Source organism: Dunckerocampus dactyliophorus, chromosome 10, assembly GCF_027744805.1.
Source record: "Dunckerocampus dactyliophorus isolate RoL2022-P2 chromosome 10, RoL_Ddac_1.1, whole genome shotgun sequence".
NCBI lineage: Eukaryota > Metazoa > Chordata > Actinopteri > Syngnathiformes > Syngnathidae > Dunckerocampus > Dunckerocampus dactyliophorus.
Window position 1 is genome coordinate 29,442,000 of NC_072828.1, and position 21,514 is coordinate 29,463,513.

Genomic DNA, 21,514 nt, shown 5'->3' on the forward strand with positions numbered 1-21,514 from the left:
AAGGAGTGTGGCCTGGATTGAGAGAGCGAAGGGTAGATGTTACGATGAGGGGATGAAGGCGGACACATGTGTGTGTGTGTGTGTGTGTGTGTGTGTGTGTGGGGTGGCCACACACAAGCTCAGACACGTGGGAGTGTGTTAGATGAGAGAAAAGACAGCGTCCCTCTCCTCTCACATGAACATAAAGGAGGTCTTCATCTTGTTCTTTCAAATTTACATCCCGTGAGTTGCCGTCCGTCCACCTTTCCAATTTATCAGTTACCGCCAATTGGACCTAACTGGGAACTTGTGGGAATCCCGGTGCTTATCATTAATGCGGGACTGCAGTGTATTTGTGGCGGGAGCTCGATGACACGACACGTCCTTGCTTGCAATTCCCTGCTCAGGAAAACTCGAGCAAGCAAAAAACATGAAAAGCAAGACAAACATACAGTCGTCCCTCGCTATATTGTGGGTTTTCAAAAAATAATTAAATTAATGAATGATTATGGACTACGGCCTATTATACTGTAAGACAACTGATTAGTATCAGTAATGTTATGACACATGTCGTTAGATTACATGACCTTTCACACTGCATGGAGACTGGCTACTGAGCCAGCAGAGCCGAGCTGACAAGCCATGGCTGAGACAGACATGCCATGGCTGAGATCGAATGGACAAAAAGGTTCTGCTCTCATTCCGTGTGGAAGTGGCACGTTTTTGTCTTCTTCGTCTTTCCTCACACTCAGTTTGAAACAGTTTCTTAAAGGAAAACTGCACTGTTTTTGGAATTTTGCCCATCATCCACAATCCTTATGTGAGACATGAACACAAGTCTTTCTCTTTTCTGTGCGTTCTAAAAATATAAAAACAGATACAAAGAGACAGCTCCTGCTTCCCGCCCAAACGGTCTTTGTAATTTACTCCACCCCCGGCCCTCCTCGAGGTACGCCTCCCGCCGAGCCCACTCCGCTGCAATTGGTCACATTACCAAGCGCTCCTGAGGACTTCGGGACAGCTGGTAATTTTGCCGGTGATTTATCTTTTTAAAATGTCTGCTTTTAACATACAGTCCTGTGTGCACACACTATAATGCTACACACACAGCTGCTTTTGTCCGATTACTTACACAAAATAAACAGTTAGGACACTGCTAAATCGTTACTTATAGCTTGTACTTCTGACTCTTCGACATGACCAAGTAACGTTGGAAAGGCGTCGGACTTCAGCAACAGTTTGGCGGATAGTCCAGCTTTGTGTCGAGGCATTTTCACAAAACAGTCGCGTGTGAAGTGCTGTTGACAGATGAGCATATTTTTCTCTTCCTGGCCGGGAATCAGCAACACCAACCACTTCTCCCTGATGCTTGCCTCGATAGACAAGCTGAACAAAATTTCCCGCTTTCCACCAAACATTTCCTGACATCAGTGGAACACGGCGTGCAGAGCCATCCAAAACTGCTACCAAGGCTCACTTCCAAATGCACAAACGTCATTATCTGACGCGTTGGCAATACAACATTGTAACAAAATGTATAGGTCAGAAAAGAGTAAAAGCATAATTTGTCCCCTTTAAGTCTAGAATATATATACCTGTATTCGAGAGGCTAACTAGCTAGTTCCCTGCTTGTCTGTTGTCGTTGCAGTGATCCTGTAGTCTGTGCAATGTGATGTAAACAAAGAATAATAGGAGTGTAAAAGTGATACAGGGGTGTTATTTCATGTCTAGAGGGCTCTAATAATGTTAAAAGCCGTATTTTGAAAGTCATAAACAGGTTTGCTAAGCTGTAACCACGAAAACAATTCCTTTATTAACATTAAATCCTACTTCGTGGAAATTCACTTATCGCGGTCGGGCGTGGAGCCAATTAACAGCGACAAACGAGGGACGACCGTTTTAGAAATGAAAACAAACTTTCTTCTGTCGTTTTTTTTAATGTCTCCTGCTGCTCGTTGAGGAGGGCGACGCATGCTTTCACGTCCGTCTCCAAAAAAAAGAAAAGGTCACTATTTGTTGCTCGTCAAATATCTGAGAGAGTACCGCGCGTTACCCAGCATGCCCTGCGGTGTGTCGTTTGGCGTGTTTCACCTGCAGGGACGACAGACAGTGAGCATAAAAAAATGCTGACTCAGACACCTGCAACAAGTGCTTGAAGGTGATATTGTACAAGTAGCTATTAATTTACCATGGAAATGAGGCACTAATATCTACTTCGTTCTTCAGCCTGGTGCCATTACAGAGTTTCAGTACGCATCCCAATTGATATCTTACATACAGTATTAGCGTAAGAAATCATCTGCCACTATCATTGTACTTTGGTGGAGGTCTGCACTCGCCCCTGTACTATCTTATTATTATGATATCACTAATGTACAATAACCTGACTTAGACGAATATCCGGTTTCTGGTGAAAAAGAAGAATCACGCAGTATTTGAAGACATGAAAAAACGCATAATGACAAACAAAGGCAGTCTTGTGGCCGATTGTATCATCAGAGATCGAGTTCCTGCAGAAAAACCACATCCTGGAAACCCAGCAGCCTCAACAGATGTACGGCCCCGGCCCGACGTCCTGTTAAGACGTTTCGGAAGTGACACAAATAGATACGTTCATTGCTGGGATCAAAGAAGACATCCTGTGGGTGTCCGGGAGAAGCCGGAGGTTTACGATGCCACACTCAGCATCCATCCTGGTTCACAGGACGACTCTGACCAGCCTTTTACGCTTTTAGGATTGTCTTCCTACATTAGTGCTGCAGACGGTTGGCACGGTAAAAATATGATCTCAGTTAGAAAAATATAAAATGATTCCTTCTAGTGAATGCAATGCGCCTCATGTGTCCTGCCGTATGACGTTCTATAAGGATGTGTTCTCACAGAATCCTTGTGTAGAAGTCCTCCACATGCTTATCACCCAATTCAAATATCCTTGGGTCTGCCCCTCACCCTTCCCCTCGCATATGTTGTTTTTTGTATGAACATACATTTTAGAATGTCACACATTTTCTCCAGAAGCCGCTTGTTCAGGTTGTATTGAATTGTTTCCTTGCATGCGTTTTAGCATAGTTAACTTCCTTTTACACTTGTGTGACAGCTCAGAATGTTAAAAAGTGAGATGTGTGACTACTGTAATATAAACACTTTGATCACTCAACATTATTCAACATGTATCAAGGTTGGACTGTTTTGGGGGAGTGGTTATCCTCTTTTTACACTTTTAGAACGGCAACAATTTTTAGTCGGGAACTGATATTTACCTGAAACTTACCTATGTTCTACTGCTGGTTACTAAAGAACGGAAAAAGGTAGAAACAAACTTTTTTTTTCTGATGAAAGACGGGAGTCTAATCTTTCTTTTGGTAGGTTCAATGTTTATATAACCATAGAACACAATATTCTGTGTGCCTTGAAACATCAGTCAGAATCATCTAAAATGGCTGGGACTGAAGGGGTTGTCTTTTGATAGAATGAGTTCAATACAATGAATGACTTTATATAGCCTCTTTTTTGTTATATATCAATATTTTATTATTTTAACTAGAATGTAACGAATTTAAATGTAAATACCTCAAAGTGAGGGCTTTTCTCAGCAATTTTAGGTGAAATTAAAAAGGAATTACAGCTCATAATTAATTAACCTCTCTTTTTAAAAAAAATATCTGACACCCCAAATGCATATATTGGAAAAGGAAAGATGAACTCTACTTCTTTCATGTCCGCATTATGTTTGACTTTAAAGGCTCCTAAGTATCCTTAAATGCATTCAGCACTCAAAACAAGAGGAAAAAGAGACAACATGGTCTTCTCTTCAGGTGGGACATCCTGTTTCTGGACCACACTCCAAAAAGTGAAAGGAGTGTAAAAAAAAACCCAAACACTTTCTTAGAGGAGCTGAACTGCAGGGGGTGGGGGGTGAGACACGCTATAGTGGGCATCTTTTGCTTGTCAGTGAACCACTATGTAATGTTCGTTAGCAGACTGGAGGCCATGAATGGGAGGCTGACTTGGTTTCCCTCCCTTTGGACCAGCAGCATTAGATGTGGGTGACCTGAGGTGAACGCTGTCCACAGTCAGGGGAAATACTGGCGAGGCGATTACATTGATTACAATGACTGCGTTTGATACCCCCCTTGAGTACGTGACGCACACCCTCACAGACAGGAAGTATGAATCAGTTGTCCCTCCGCACATGTAACCATTCAGGGAAATGTCAAACCGCAAGTTCAGCACCACATCAAACATGATGGTGCTGCATGCTAGCATATTAAGCCTGAGTTCGGGAACAACACGCAATAAAAGCTCACCAAAACAACAACACAAATTGGAAGGTTGTGATGGTGTTTTTCACGACCTACTGCACCTTGGCGCGTCGAATATCGCGGCTTCACTCTATCATGGTTTTTCAAAAATATCTTAACGAATAAATCGTGCTGTTTTGTGATTGACTATGGCCTATTTTTAGTAAAAAAAAAATGCATATGTAAGCAAATTGTGCATATTTTTGGCCTAAATGACTGTGATTGGCTGGCAGCCAGTCCAGGGTGTACCCCGCCTCTCGCCCCAAGTCGGCTGGGATAGGCTCCAGCATACCCGCGACCCTAGAGGATAAGCGGCATAGAAAACGGATGCATGGATGGGTGGATGGCCTAAATTAAGCATTTCATGTACAAAAATGGCTGAATGAAGTAAAATACACATATTCGAAAATGTGATGATATAGTTATATATCTTACACTGGTCACTAGGTGTCAGTAATCTTACATTGATGAGACACTAGCCACTGCAGGAAGTACTATACAGAAAATGCAAGTAAAACTCTCCCAATGCTTACATGTGTGAGTCTATATTATGTCTTATTTATGTCTGATATTTTTTTATTATGTCTACTATGTTGGGTAATATGAGTGTCAAGGTGACTACAGGGGTGTTATTTCATGTCTAGAGGGCTCTCACGATGTTAAAAACGCATTTAGAAGGTCGTAAAAAGGTTTTCTATTCAGTAACTAAAAAATATTTAATTTATAAATAAAAAATATTGCCCCACAGAAATTGACTTAACACAGTTGTGTCTGGAATCAATTAAACGCCGTCAACGATCTTCCATATGACAGGATTACTCCGCTGTTTTTAAGAATGCACTGCCAAAGATCAAATGGCTGGTTGAATACGGCCTATTTTCAGTCAAAAAGTATGCATATGTAAGCAAATGTTACGTACTTTTGGCTTAAATTAAGCATTTTCAAGCACAAAAATGTCTAAATGAACTAAAATACATATATGAGGCATTCAGAAGATGCATTCAAAGACGTTGTGATGATATGTAGTAGTCTACACTGGTCACTAGGTGTCAGTAATCTTACATTGATGAGACAATAGCCACCGCAGGAAGTACCACTGTACAGAAACTGGAAGTAAAAAAGGAACAACAACTCTCCCAATGCTAATGTGTGAGTCTACATTACTGTATGTCTTATTTTCTCTTATGTCTACTATATTGGGTAATGGGAGTGTAATGGTTGACGAAACATATTAAAAAAATATATTTTATAAAGGTCATAAACAGGTGCTTTAACGACAAAAATGTATAAATAAGAAATCCTACTTCTCAGAAATTCCCTCATCAGAGTCGGGTCTGGAATCAATTAGCCACACTGCAAAAAAAAAAAAGCTAATCCAAAATCTGTTACATGACAGGAGGACTCTGCTTTTTTTAAGAATCTACTGCAAAAATGCTCGTCAAAGATCCTCTATACAATAATCCCTCGTTTATCACGGTTAATTGGTTCCAGAGCCGACCGCGATAAGTGAATTTGTGCAAAGTAGGTTTCAATGTTAATAAACAGAATATTTTCGTAGTTATGGCATAGAAAACCTGTTCAGGATCTTCTAAATATATTTTAACATTATTGGAGCACTCAAGACATGAAATAGCACTCCTCTAGTCACCTTTACGTTTGTATTCCCCAATATGGTAGATATAATCAGAGAAAATAAGACATATTAGACATAAATAAGATAACATAGACTCACAGGTTGGCAGTTCCTTGTTGGGTTTTTCTGGACAGCATACTCCCTTATTCCCTTAAACGGTTTTACACTCGTAGTACCCAATATAGTAGACAGAATAAGAGTAAATAAGGTAAGTAAGACGTAAATAAAACTCTTGCTCCATCAGTGTCACAGTGAATGTGTTCCCTAGGGAACCTTTGTGAGGACTCAAGTGCCTTTCTCACCTAGTGTCCAATGCAAAAGACAGCACTACCTTCACAATTACAATGCTTCTTCTGCCTTGTATTTGTATTTTGTTCTTTAGTTAGTTCATTTAGCCATTTTCATGCTTGCAAATGCTTAATTTAGACCAAGAATACGTACAATTAGCTTAAATATGCATAGATTGGCTGACAATAGGCCATATTGCCACGAAACTGTGATTATTTATTAATTCATTTCTGAAAAACGGTGATATAGCTAGGCTAACAATAATCGAACCGTGACATAGCGAGGGATGACTGTACCATGGTTCTCAACTGGTTTGGCTTCAGGACCCACCATCATCCCCTCAACGACGAGTGGGGACCCAAACTGCTTACATTTTTCAACTCCAACTTCTCACATATCTTCTATTTTAAAGGGACTGTTTGCAACACAACATGAGCTGCAGCGGTCAGACGCTGTCCCTTTTTCTTCATGGCGCGCTCTGCTCCAGCAGATGTCTGCAGCTGTGTGTCGGCCGGACGGCACTTCCTTGACAAAGTCGGCCATAAACATGGCACGTGGCGGCGTAGCAAGCCAATAGCACAGACAAGAAAGAAAGGTGCATTCGTGGACACTGGGTCATCATTACATTTTTAGTCTTTGTTTTTTTTCTTGCTCATGCAAAAACTGAAAACGTCTCTGTGACCCACTTTGGGGGCCCACAAGTCAAAGATCCTGTGTATGACATGCCAGTGGAATATCCCTGCGCTCGACTATAAAAGCGCTAACAAATAAATAAGTGTGTACTCTGCAAGGCAAACGTCAACCTCTCCCTCAACTTGTGTCTGCTTCTCTTCCTGGCAGCCTCGTGGTTTAAACATCTACACCAACACTGCTTGGAAACCACAAGCGTTCTCCGTTTGGACACAACCTTCATGCATGTGTTCTCAGGCCCACAGGCACCTGGAGCAGCCGCTGGACGTCGGGGGCGATCACAGCGCCTGATTGACGGCCATCTTTCTTCCTTCCCTGCAAAGAACTGAAACGGCATCCTTCCATTAATTGGCTGCTTTAGCTTAGAAGTCAGGACATGCAACGTTCGAACGTTCTCACACTCTTTCTAAACCACAAACACACACACACCCTCAGGTGAGTCAAAGGCTGCACACACAGGCCTCTTTTTCCCCCAGTTTGCTTTCCCAGAAGCAGACAGCAGGCTAAAGTGTGTGTGTGTGTGTGTGTGTGTGTATCAGGCTGAGCATCAGCACAAAGATGCTATGTTTATGCTCATCACCGTGTGGGCACTGAGAGTGCTTTTTCTCTTCAGGCTGCCTGAGCGTAATTTCTTTTCTAAGTGACCTTCATGACATGCAGACAACTAAATGATGTGTTGAGTTCCTTTTAAGTCTTCACGGAGCGGGTCAGTCACATCCAAATGGAACAAAAAACATGAACAAGATGATGGGATGAGCTGCAGAAGAACTCACAAGGTGGACTACTGAGAGTCAACAAAGAAGAGTGTGTGTTTAATGGCGTGCAGGCTGCGTGCAGTTTCAGAATAAACTTCATGCAAAGGTGGCATGGCTTTTTTTTAACCCTGAAGAAGGAAAAGCATGGAGCTTTTATTGGAAACATTTAAGGCAGGCTTGTTCATCAAGCCGTCTGCAGGCCCGGGATTGAAATCCAGTTGAACTCAAAACCTGGGAGCAGCTAACATTTTTACAGCAGATTCCTGTTGAGTAGCATGTTGGCAGTAGCTTCTTAAAAAAACAGCAGAGTGGCCCTGTCATATAGAAGATCTTTTTACTAGGTCCTTCAAAACAACAGACTGCTCTTCTCATATAGAAGATCTTTGCCGTTGTTAAGAACCCACTTTTAAGAACCTACTGCACCTACTTTCTTAAAAATAGCAGTGGACCTGTCATATACAGGATCTTTTGGCTTGTGTTTTTGCAGCAGGTCCTTAAATAGAGCAGCACGGTCCTTTCATTTAGAGGATCTTTGAGTATAATTTTTGTAGTAGGTTCTTAAAAGCAGCACAGTAGTTCTTGTATATAGAGGATCTTCGACTTGTGTAGTTGCAGTGGGTGTTTAAAAAACAAAGAGTGCTCCTTTCATATTGAGGATCTCTGACGTGTGTTTTTGCAGTTGGTTCTTAGAGATAGCAGAGTGGTCCTTTCATTTAAAGGATCTTTGACGGGAGGTTTTGTAGTAGGTTCTGAAAAATAGCACAGTAGTTCTGTCGTATTGAGGTTTTTTGCCTCGTGTTTTTGCAGTAGGTTCTTCAAAACATCACCACAGTTGTTGAATTTTGAGGACCTTTGAAAACAGCAGAGGAGGATCTTTGATTTAGGATTTTGCATTAAAGTCCTTAAAAACCAAAGAGCACTCCTGTTACAACGAGCATCTCTGACAAGCATTTTACATCAGGTCTTTAAAAACAACACAGTAGTTCTGGCAAACAATGAACCCTTGGCTTGTGTTGCTGTAGTAGGTTCTTAAATACAGCAGCGTGGTCCTTTCATTTAAAGGATCTTTGGATTTTTTGTAGTAAGTTCATAAAAATGGCACAGTAGTTGTGGGACAAAGGATCTTTGACTTGGGTTTTGCATTAGGTCCTTAAAAACCGATGAGCACTCCTTTCATTTAGAGGAACTTTGACTAGATTTTTTTGTAGTAAGTTCTTAAAAAGCAGCACAGTCGTGGCATGTAAGGATTTTTGACTGGTGTTTTTGTAGTAGGTTCTTAAAAACAGCAAAGTGTTCCTGTCATATAGAGAATCTTTGACTACTGTTTTTGGTAGTAAGTTCTTAAAAATTTGGACAATACTTGACTTGTGTTTTTGCGTCAGGTCTTTAAAAACAACACTGGAGTTCTGGCAAACAGAGGATCTTTGACTTGTCTTTTTGCATTTGTCCTGAAAAAACGAAGAGCGCTCCTGTCATAAAGAGGATCCATTACAAGCATTTTTGTAGCAGGCCCTTTAAAATAGCAGAGTGCTCCTGTCTGTAGAGGATCTTTGACTAGCATTTTTGCAGTAGGTCCTTAAAAACAGCATAGGTCCTGAAAAACAGCTTTACAAAAAGTGTTGCTGTCACATAGAGGATCTTTGACTAGTGTTTTTGGCTTTAGGGCCTGATTGATGATGATGAAACGGTGAAGACGTGTGTCCATGTAGAATATCGCTACCAGGATGAGCTGGGTGGTGCTCATCCACAAGTCAACGTCAGCATCAGAGAAGATTGACTTCCTCTCAGTCATGTGGGGGTGAGAGGAAGAGCGATTGAACATGTGTTGGAATGATGATGGCATACATGCACATTGTGTGTGTCAGTGAAAGGGCATCTGTTGCACACTACTAACTACTGGCATCCATGTACAAACATGCACATTCCAGTATGAATGTGTGGGATTGGCCTTGGCCTGGAACAGAATTAACTCATTAACAGAAATTCATGCCGGGCCACTTCCCTGTCTTTCGTGGCGCTTTGCATGAAGTCACAAGCTAGAATGCGCCCAAACCCAGCACCCCAGCTGTCATACAATTAGGAGTTGGACCGAAATATGACACTAAAATATTGGAAAAATAGTTTTGCAATGACAACAAATTGGAAGTCTACCTTAGAGGTTCCACGATATTACGTGAGTATAAACTACAAAGTACAGTGGAACCTGGAGGGTCAGACTGACTCTAATCCAGCATTACTGTGACCCGGTGGAGGGGATTGGTGTCCTTAGATATTGTGAGACAGCAGCTCTTGTCCAATGCCTGTGACCTCTGACCTGACAAATGTTCTTCTGGATGAATGGACAAGCATTCCCACAGACTCACTCCAACATCTTGTAGAAGGCCTTCCCTGAACAGTGAAGGGGAGAGAGGAGAGAACGTATGTGTCATAAAAGGAATATTCTATGGACAATGGTCAAAAGACTGTGAGGGGACATGCGACACAGCTGTCTCCATGTAGACCCTCTCTGGTAGGATGAGTGATGGCCTAAAGCACAGCTGCTCGAGGTGTGGGGAAGCACTGAGGAGTATCTCAGTATGTGACCAGTGGTGCGACCCTCTCAGCACCATCATTTGGAACAAAAAACACATCCACAGAGGAGGAGCAGAGAATGAAGATCTAAGGCCGTGTCCAAAGGAACAGGGATATTTTCACAAAATGACATTTTCCCCGACTTCAGTTCAAATCTCACTCGTACTTTGTAGACTTGACCGTGTCCCTTGCGGTGCCCTGCAGGGGGTTGCTCCCAGAGTACGCCGGCCATTCGGTTTTTCCGTCTTTTCGGTCAACCTGAGCAGGAGCCTGCTTGGCTTTGCCAGCAGTAAGTGGAGCCTGTTCCAGGTAAACGATGGCCTCCACCAAGGCTGCCCTTTGTCACCGATTCTGTTCATAATTTTTTGTTTTTTTTTGAGAGCTCTCAATTTACCGATCAATCTATGTTCCTACCTCACCTGGGGTCATAAGCTTTGAGTCGTGACTGAAAGAATGAGATCGCGGTTACAAGTGGCCAAAATGAGTTTCCTCCGTAGGGTGGCTGGACTTACCCTAAGACATAACGTGAAGGGCATAAAGCCAGGCAGGAGGAGACCCTGGGGCAGACCTAGGACACGCTGGAGGGATTATGTCTCACCGCTGGCCTGGGAACGCCTGAATGTCCCCCCGGTAAAACTGGAAGAGGTGGCTGAAGACCAGGAAGTCTGGACTTCCTTACTAAGACTGCTGCCCCTGCAATCCGGACCTGGATAAGTGAAAGAAAATGGACGAATGGATATTTTTCTATGAGATTTGGCCTTTCATCCACACACAAAATCCTAAAAGAAAAAATCTCTTGGAAAACTCCAGCTAGGGTGGCAATTTTCAAAGACTTAAGTCTTTGTCTACGGACGGGTAAAACTGAGCTTTCTGGCCTGCATCATAAGAAAGGTGCGACATTATCTCATGTATGAAAACCTTTCAGAACATGTGCATGCGTGTGCCCTATAACAAGCGCGAAAATATTTCACTGACATTGAAAATATGACATTTCCTGGGTTGAGTGAGCGCTGATGGTGAAGCTAATGTACATGTCACTCTAGAGATAGCATGAGATGGATGAACGGATGCGTTATAATGCAAGACCAAATCAGCTGCGTTGCTTTTTCAGACATCTGATTGGCCAAAATGTGAATCAAAGTGTCCATAGGCTTAGTTAAAGGTTGTGATGCAATCAGTGGTTGTCCAAAGGGAGAAACGAGCTAAGGAACTCTGGCCGTCAACTCCTCCTGCTTCTAAAGTTGCTCTTTGTGGAGAGAGTGAAGCCGGAGAAAGAGAAGAGACACAATCCTCTTATTATCAGGCAAATAAAAAAAGCAGCTTTCGGAGCAATTTTCCCAGCTAAGCGTATTTAGACTTCAGTGGAAGCGTTGATGAGGTGAGGGACTGTTACTTCTCTGACATTCTCTTTTGAAGGCTAAGTTTCTCTGACCTCTAAAGCAGAAGTGGAGATGAAAAGGATGCAGAAACTTTCATTACGCCTCCTGCAAGTGATGGGACGGAGGTTTACATCTCGTACGTCAATGCAAATAAGGAGAGCCGACTGGCCGGCAAACAACAACAAAGTTCTTTGTGTCTTGGATGGTCAGATGGATGTGTTGTGCCCGTATATCTCTTCAGCCCCTTAATTACAATAAGTTGGTGCCATAATAGGATTGTCAACCACCAAGGAGTGACAGCTTAAAAGAAACGCTTTCCAGTTGAAATGTGCCTTTGAGGGCCGATTTTCCAGAGCTTTCTTGCTTCACTTTAAAGCTCCATCCAATTCAGCAGGCCTTTCAGTGTAGCCGGGATACAAATCCATGCCGCCGCAGCTATCACAGGCCCAGAATGAGCATAAAAAAGCTGCATTACATCTCCGTTTTAAAGGTTCTCTTTGGCGTCTCATGTGCGCAGCGCCTCTATAGCACCAGGCAGCCCACTTTGGTGTGCCAAATGACTGTTACTGGGATTCGTCATAGGGAAGTCAAAGAATTGCTATGAGGACAATGCTAACTGCCCCGTTTCATCGACGCTAAGGCTCTCCATCTTATTTCAGAACACCTTTGTCATGCTGCCGCTGCCAAAATGCATCCCCAAGGCCAGCTACCAATCAGACATTTGCAGAGGGGAGGTTTTTCTCTTTCTTTCCATTGTGCTTTCAAGGTTCTTCTATCTCCGTTTCATTTGCAGCTGAAAGATTCCACGAGCGTTGGTGCGTCACAGGCTGTGTCCGGGAGGCAGAGGATCCATGCATGTGATAACCGGCTGCCAAGTGCCCACTCCTGTGCCACAGTCCCTTTGTGGGAGAAGTCAAGGCACACTCAGGGAGTGCTCACACTGGGCCAATCGTACCGTGCCTGGGCATTTGGCTAGTGCCTGGCGAGCACGCTTTCCCTCTTTTGGCACAAGTGGAAGAGGTGGTCTAGGGACGTGCGCAACATGCACGTGCGCAACGTTTTTGATGATAGTAGCAACCTTCTGCAAAATAAATGATCAGAATGACAACAAATAAGATATATTCCAGTCAGTCAGATAATTTTTTTATAATATAGCAGAATAGTACACGCCATTGAATTAAGGTAACTTCCTGGTAGGCTGGCTAACTTTCTGGTAGCTTAGCTAAAATCTTGGAAGCCTGGCTACCTTCCTGGTAACCTGGCTAACTTCCTGGAAGCCCGGCTCACTTCCTGGTAACTTGGCTAACTTCCCGGTAACCTGGCTAGCATCCTGGTAAGCTGGCTAAAATCCTGGCTAACTTCTTGGTAACCTGGCTAACCTCCAGGAAGCCTGCCTAACTTTGTGGTAGCATGGCTACCTTCCTAATAGCCTGGCTAACTTCCTGGTAGCCTGGCTGACTTCCTGGTAGCCTGGCTAACTTCCTAATTGCCTGGCTAACTTCCTGGAAGCCTGTCTAACATTCTGGTAGCATGGCTGCTTTCCTGTAAGCCTGGGTAACTTCCTGGTAACCTCGGTAACTTACTGGAAGCTTGGCTAACTTTCTGGTAGCATGGCTAAGTTCCTGGAAGCCTGGTTGACTTCCTGTTAACCTTGCTAACTTCCTGGTAGCATGGGTAACTTTGCAGTATTTCTGTGTTTTGGGGGTTTGTGTGTGTTTTTGGCATTTGCAGCATTTATTTTTTTTGCATTTGCTTTGGATCCTGCAGTGTTTATGTGATTTCAGCGTTTGCAGCGTTTTCCCATTGCATTTGCTGTACGGTGTTTGTGCATTTTTGGTGTTGGATCATTTGTGTGTTTGGAGCGTTTGGACATTGCTGTGCATTTGCCCTGTCCGCCATGGCCGCCACATTCCATGGAGTTATTAGGTTCCTATATAAGGTTAAAGTTCATCCATCTTATAATAGTGCTTTTTGTGTTTGCTATTCAATTAATGCATGCATTGTTAGAAGTTTGCAGATTTTTGAAATTTAAATGAACCAGTGCAGCGACTGAAAGAACTAAAATCTTTAAGACAACAACAACAAAAAGAATGTGAAAATAAGATTTTCTTCAAAAAAAATAAAGTGGCTTCTGGCTGCATGGTAACAAATTTGCATATAAAATGAACCTTACGCCCAATCACGAATGAAAAACATAACAGAGACAAGAGGGCAAGAAATAATCAAAGGAGAGATTAAGAACATGTGCAAGTTCGATGGACGAGTGAAGTGTGTGTGTGTGTGTGTGTGTGTGTGTGTGTGTGTGTATAAGGGGAAGCAATTACAGCGAGCAGCCAAAAAGAAAAACAGTATTTAAAAAAAGACAAGTCGATGGTGCTGAAGAGCAGCCAAACCCTGCGGCCCTCACCTCAACCACATCTTCATAAGTTGCAGCACCCTCCTCTTCCCAGACCCGCCTCTGGCCCTGTAATAAATACATTTTCAATTACAAGCACCGGGGAGCAGAAAAGGAAGAGGAGGAAAGAGGGAGGAAGGAAGGAAGGAGGGATAGAGGGTGGAGGGCCCTGGAGGAAGACTGATAGAAGCCTCTGGTTGCCCACAAGATGTTGATCAGATGTGCAAGAGAGAAGCGCATCACGTGCATGCAGACTCATCACTAATCCTGGCATGGAACAGGAATAGGAGTCCACAAGGAGTCCTAGCTAATCATCCAACTCAATATTTGCACTCACTGGCCGCATCACCAGGTACACCTGCCTTGCCGTATCCAAATAAAAAAAGCACCTTGACATTGATAGAAGGCTTCATGTTTGATTGACGCTGTCAGAAAGGTACGATTCTCAACAAAATATTAAGACTGGGGGGAAAAAATGACAACCGAAACCGTCCGGTACTGAGCAGCAGGTTAGGACACTTTTACGTGACCTACCAGTTACAGGTTTTAACATTATTAGAGCCCTCCAGACATTAAATAACACCCCTATAGGCACCTTTACACTCATATTACCAATACCAAAGCTACCAATACCAAAAGCAGAAAAAATAACTCATATAACACATAAAGAAGTGTAATAAATAATGTTATTGTGCTCGTGTGTGTTGCTGTAAATGTGGTCCAGTGCTAGGGGAGCTGAGTGGGGGGGCAGACAGGAAGCGAGTTTTAGCTTGTGGTGGGTTACGGTCGTAACAGTAGCCCATGTTTTTATTAGAGAGGAATGTGCTTGCTGAGAGACAATTAATCCTACAAGTAGGATTCCTTGATTATAAATGTAATATTTTTGTAGTTAGAGCATAAAAAACCTACTTACGACCTTTTAAATATGGTTTTTAACATTATTAGAGCCCTCTAGACAGGAAATAGCACCTCTATAGTCACCTTTACACCACTATTACCCCATATAGTTGACATAAGAAGAGAAAATAAGACATATAATACATAAATAAGACATAATATAGACTCATAGTTAGCATTGGGAGTTGGGAGAGTTTCTTGTTCTTTTTTAACTTCCTGTTTTGTACAGTACTTCCTGTGGTGGCTATTGTATAATAAAACCCTTAAGGGCGTTATTATTGTGTTCATGTTATTGTGCTTGTGTGTGTTGCTGTAAATGTGGTCCGGTGACAGGGGAGCTGACTGGGGGGGCAGACAGGAAGCGACATCGAGGGTTCAGAGTTGAGTTTTAGCTTGTCGTGGGTTACGGTCGTAACAGTAGCCCATGTTTTTATTAGAGAGGAATGTGCTTGCTGAGAGACAATTAAAACCTACGAGTAGGATTCCTTTGTTATAAATTGAATATTTTTGTAGTTAGAGCATAGAAAACCTGTTTACGACCTTCTAAATACGGTTTTTAACATTATTAGAGCCATCCTGAGAGGAAATAACACCACTATAGTAACCCTTACACTCGTATTACCCAATATAGTAGACATACCCCAATAAACGAGGGATTACCGTATTTGTATTTTAGTTTACTGAGACATTTTTATGCTTGACAATGCTTAATTTAGGCAACACACGTGTCAAATTTGCTTAAATATGCATCTTTTTAAACTAACAATAGGATGCATATCTGAAACCAGCAAAGAAGGTTCGCGTAAGAATTTGTCAGCAGGTCCTCGAGGTGGTTTGTTTGTCCAACACAAAGCGGAGTGCGGCCTCAGCTCCTGTCACTGTGCGCCGCCCAGGGTGACGCTCTGTTTTCTGAGCACCGTGACCACTGTGGTAATTACCTGAAGAAGAAGAAGAAAAATAATAAAGGGGGCGCCAGCATTCCGGGAGTGTCACAGGGGCTGTGTTTGTGTGGGCTGTTGAATTCCCTGATTCCAGGGTGGATGTGAAGGGATTTAGCGCTCCCAAATTCCCCCCACGCCTCATGCTCTCCTGTCACTCGCCCACTGCTCACCCAACCCACTCCTTGATCTGCCCTTGCCTCCCTACAGGGGAGGAGAAAAAGCGTGGGAGGGGAGAGACGTGCTGGAGGTCAAGACAAGTATGCGGTCGGGCCCCCCTCCCGTTGGCTGGGAAAGGTCAGTGGGTTGGGTGCCCTGGAGGTCACCGTATGCGGTCATGACTGCTGATACTGTAACAAGAGAGAGACAATCGAGGTCACTGGATATCAAATGATGTGATTGTGAAGGTTTAATTGCCCGACAGTGGCGATGGTGCACTCCCCAGAGACGGAGCGTTTGCTAGCGTCATCGGCGCTAACGAGCACTACGCTGTTGCTGTTTCCATCAGGCCTGCCAACAGCTCCCAGACGGGGCCCCATTTCACGGCTGCCTGCTCAAGGTGTGGGACCGAGCGTGGGCCCCACGGCTGGTTTGAGGTTGTAAAAGAAAAATGATGTTTGGATTCTGTGCAAGCGTCCAGGCCGGTGAAACCCCATCCAGTGTCTTCCGCTATCCAATCAGCCAGCCTCCGAGCGGAGACGTGCTGCGACTATGGGAGCCGATGTGATTGAGGTCTTACTCAAAGCGAACACGCAGCTATTTTAACAGACGTCGGCCTCCCGCTCAGGCTGAGGTCTGCAATTACACAGGACATAAACACCGTGCGCCCAGGGCTCCTGGGAAGGGGAAATGGCACACGGCAAGTTTGCCGCAGAGGCCTTGGCAGGCGCCCACATGCGACCATTGCGTGACTGACGGATGAGGATGGCTCGTGTGCAACACTGGGTGAGAGTATTGCAGAAGCACACCCACAAATAAAGTCCAAATTGATAGTTTGGATACCAACACATACAAATCTTGGCAGGATGATACAACAATTTCCACAAAACTTTGTAGAGTGACATGAGATTATTTGGTGAGGATCTGGTTAAAGATGTTTTTCTATCACTTCACGTCACTATGGCGACGTTGGAACCATCCACCAAGCTGAATCACAATGGCACCACTGCAACGGCCATTTATTAGTAAAAAATAAAAAAATAAAAAAACATGTTTAAGCAAAATAAATTAAGGCTGAATTTTTATTATTACTTATTATTTTCATGCATAAAAATGGCAAATTGAAGTAAAATACGGCATTCAGAGGACACATTCAAAGACGCTGGGATGACACCGTGTGTGTAGTATTCTACACTGGTCACTAGGTGTCAGTAATGGTACTGTAATGTTTTGGTGAGACACTGGAACAACAGGCTTTTATTGTACGTATGAATTATGTCACAATAATCCCTAACACGGGCCAATGTTGGGGTCGTACGCTAAAACTCCACTCCGAAACCCCGAGATCACTTCCTGTCCGCCCCCCAATCAGCTCCCCTTACACCGGAACACATTTACAGCAAACCACACAAACACAAATCTTATTTATTGGTTGGTTGGTTTAATTTATTTCGAACACGCATATGTCCGAAAAGGAGTAGGAAGAAGCTGAGCTTATTTAATCCTACCCCCTCTTCGTAGCACATCAATTGCTAATACATGTGTGTACATACAAACACTTGCATACATATATATACACCTACATCTGCACCTACACAAGTACGCACATTTTTACATATACAGTATACAGGTACACAAATGATAAAAAAAAAAAAAGTTTTTTTTTTTTTCCCTTTCTCCATTTTTTCCTCCTTCTCCTTTCCTTTTCCCTTTCTATTTATCCTGTCCTTTCTCTCCTGTTGATATCCACATCGTCTTTAGTGTTGCACTGCTAGTGACGCTGGGTTTGTATACAAGAGTTCCTTTTATTAATTATGTCGAGGTTATTGCTGTGGAATGTAGTCCTTCTCTGTCTTGTACGGTGTTTCCTCCATTATGCTTATTATCATAGTAATATAATGTTTAATATGCATCCAGATCACTGATATCTTGGACAACAAGCACTCTTGCGACTCCTGGACCTCCTTTTAGTTTGATGTAGATTTTCCCGTTAGTGCTCCAAGTGTTTTGAATCTTTCCTTGCTTCCTCAGGTCTCGTGCTTTCCTGGCGATGTCGGAATTGCGTTTTGTGAGATGCTCATTCATGTAGACGTTGGTGCCTCTGAGCTTCTTTCCCTGTTTCAGCAGTGCAGCTTTGAATTCCCTGTTGGTGAACTTAATGATGACAGGTGTGGTGTTGTTCCTGCCGTGGAGTGGGACGCAAGTGTCAATACTGTTGACATCGACATCCACCTCCTTCGAGTGTAGGAAGTTAGCAATCTGCTGCTTTATTGAAAGAACATCTCTTGACTTGGGTGTGATTTGGAGCCCTGTGAGGACCACATCATTCATTCGTGCCATCTGATCCACCTCATCAATGAGGTTTTTAATTTGCTCCTTGATATTCTCCTTTGCTTCTTTCTCTTCCTCAAGGGTGGTGCAAAAGTCAGCGTTATCCTTCAATAGTGCCTTGATGTCATCCTGTAGAATGTTGATATCATTGCATAATGCTCTATTTTCTTCCCTGGGGTCTTTAGCGTCCTTAAGATCAGTACATGCGATGGCTTCCATATGGTTTATAGCCTCCTTGAGAGCAGTGCGCAAGGCAGCGTTATCTTCCAATAATGCCCTGATATCATCCTGCAGAACCCTAACATCCTTGCAAAATGCTGTATTTTCTTTACGGTTTATCGCTTCCTGAAGAGCAGAGCGCAAGGCAGCATTGTCATTCAGCAGTTCCTTAATGTCGTCCTGCAGAGCCTTGATATCTTCCATAAGGTATTTAACCTCCTTCAGAGCAGTACTCAAGTCTGCATTTTTATCTTGCAACTTCTTGACCTCTTTTCTTAGTTTTTTGATATACATGTTCTGTGCTCTATTTTCTTCCATAATGTTTGTGATTGACTTACTCTGTACTCTATTTTCTGCCATAATGTTTGTGATACCATTCCTTATCACTGCATTTGAAGCTGAATGTTTCTCTGCCATTGAATGCAGTTTCTCAATTGCTTGCATTATTTGTGGTAGAGTGATCTCTCTACCCTCGAGGAACTCCTTGGTAGCCTTCTTAAACTCCAGGTATCCTGGAAAAAGGGCTTCTATTTTTATGTCCGCGTCAGAGCCTGAATCATTTTCCTCTTTGAGTTCAGAGCCAGTATCATTTTTCTTTGTGTTTGACATTGTTGCTAAGCAACCTCTTTGAACTTCAGCAGTTAGCTAACTAGCTAGACTTGCTAGTAGCAGGTATCTATACTTGTATCTGTACCTCTCGACTATCCAAGTTAAAGGAATTCAGATGGGGGATTCAGCCATCAGCACTGATCCTGTACTCATGAAGTGTAGTCAGGAAAGCACCAAAATAGTTAAAATTTCCAGTATCATCAACAGAGCTCCTGCCATACATGTCCTTCCCCGTCAAGGAAAAAAAAAAAAAAACACAGGGGTGTTACAGGGGTGTTGTCACAAGATCTTGCGAGATAAAAATGGGACAAGATTTCTCATTCGAAAAAAAAGGTGTCGTGGGCACTACGCCCGGGACGATAATACATTGATGAACTAATCACACAATGAATGAAAATGAACTCGGTCATTTTGCCGGCCTCAATATATCGCCATGTGCATGCTTGCCTATTTTCCTCGTCTCTTGCCTCCAAACAGGCAGGAAGAGGGTTCACTCTGTGTATTGGTTCCAGCACCTTGGTGCGTTTGTTGCATAGAACAACGGCATGATCGGAGTGAATCCCATGCCAAAAAAACACCATATATTGCCGCCACAAGGCATGCTGGGTCGCTTGTGTTACACTTTCTCCCAACATTTTGCCTTGTTGTATTGTTCATAGTTCATAGTGTTGTTGGACTACCCAGCATGCCTTGCGGGCATTTTGGAATAACAGTTTTAAGTGACGTGTTATGTTTAGCACTTAGTTGTTGTTTATCACCCACTTGGTAGTACTAGTAGATTTATGTGATGCGTCAACTTGCTGTGGATGTCTTCTGTTTTCGTTTCGTTGCACCATGAGCAAGTATGTCACTCTGTTCGATGAGCACTTATATATAGACGGCCCCTCCGCCAAATGTGGCCCACGAGTCAAAAGGTTTGCTTACCCACCCCTGCTTTAACTACCAAAATGTTCGATTTATAAATAAGGAATCTTACTTTGCCGTGAGAGTGGGTGCAATAAACATGCTACAACATCCTGCATTCATCATGTCCCGCAACACTTTGCTACCTCCAGTCCACACTAGCACTCACCTTTCTTGCTGTCAAAAGCTTCCCGCCCCGCTCCTTCCCCCCTTCTATCCCAGGAGAGGAAGTGGCACCGGGGCTAAAACAATTAGCCATTTAAGTGCACTGAATTAACGCGCATTGTGGGAACAATACGGCGACTGCCACTGTTATTTACTGTAATGAAGTGGGCCCTATTGTGAGCAAAGTACTCTTTGGAGACCTCAAATTTAGCCAGGACTGAATGAAACAAGCCACTGTGAATGCATGTCAGGCTGCATAAAGGTTTTGGAGCAAGAGCCACAGTGCTGCACAAAAAGAGTGGCGAGGAGATCATATTTACCCACCATTCACAGCGCTTTATGTACGCCCATCAGCCACATCCTATTCGGATAAATCAGGGACACGGGGAGCGGCCGGCTGCACACTGGAGTGTATTTTCCACAGTCAATTCACAGCGGGACCTGACACAAGCCTGGGAAAGCAAATAACGTGGATTAGGCTTCTTCAAAGGGCCGGCCATGAGAAAGATGGCAGCAGGAGGAGCAGACAAAAGTGGGGGTTTCACACGACATACGTATCTTATCTGTTATGACAGTAAGGTACACACACAAAGCTTCTGTGATGGATGAAACACCGCACTGCTGAGGTGTGGGCCTCCGGTGGAGGAGGCAGAGGGTAAACATGTTGAGGCATCAAGCAAGGATTAGGGTGGACTCACACCTGCAGCACTGTACCCTTGGCTGTCTGAGTGCACGCAATCAAACCCTGGACGAGGTAGTCTCCGGCCTGACGCGATTCCATGCACACGCACGATGACTGCAATGCAATCGCTCCTTGGAGATTCTTAATGGTAACAAACACAATACATAATATACAATAAAACCTTGGTTAGCATACCCCCTGGTTGGCGTGTTTGTTGGTTAACAACAACAATGTCGCCTCGGTTTGCGTACATTCTCCGGGAGGACTTTTGTTTTTGCAATCATTTTATTGAAAGCATTTTTATTTTCAAGTGTGGACGCACCATAAGCAAGACTGCACATTGAAATTTCTTACTGCCAATTTGAGTGCAAGAAAAGTTCATGTGAGGATGTCTGTGTCTCATTAAAACCATCAGCCGCCCTCCGCAGCAGACAAACATGCATCATTGGGAAGGATGTTTCTCCCCAAGACGTGAAGGAATCTGCACTGCAATTTGTAACTCTCACTCACACACACACACACACACGCACACGCACACACACACACACACAGGGAGACAGGGTCGGGCAGCACACGCCGCACGTGACCTTAAACCACAAGCATAATAATGGTGCAGAAGT

General features: G+C 43.4%; 1 long non-coding RNA gene across 1 annotated transcript; it reads right to left on the reverse strand.

Annotated features, from left to right (window-relative positions):
• Positions 1-10,448: 10,448 nt before the first annotated feature.
• Positions 10,449-20,653, reverse strand: LOC129189058 (uncharacterized). Its single transcript, XR_008572729.1, has 3 exons — positions 20,537-20,653; positions 14,004-14,060; positions 10,449-10,923 (listed from the first exon to the last, which is right to left on the reverse strand). It is a non-coding gene; the product is annotated as an uncharacterized LOC129189058 (long non-coding RNA).
• Between the last annotated feature and the right edge of the window lie 861 nt (positions 20,654-21,514).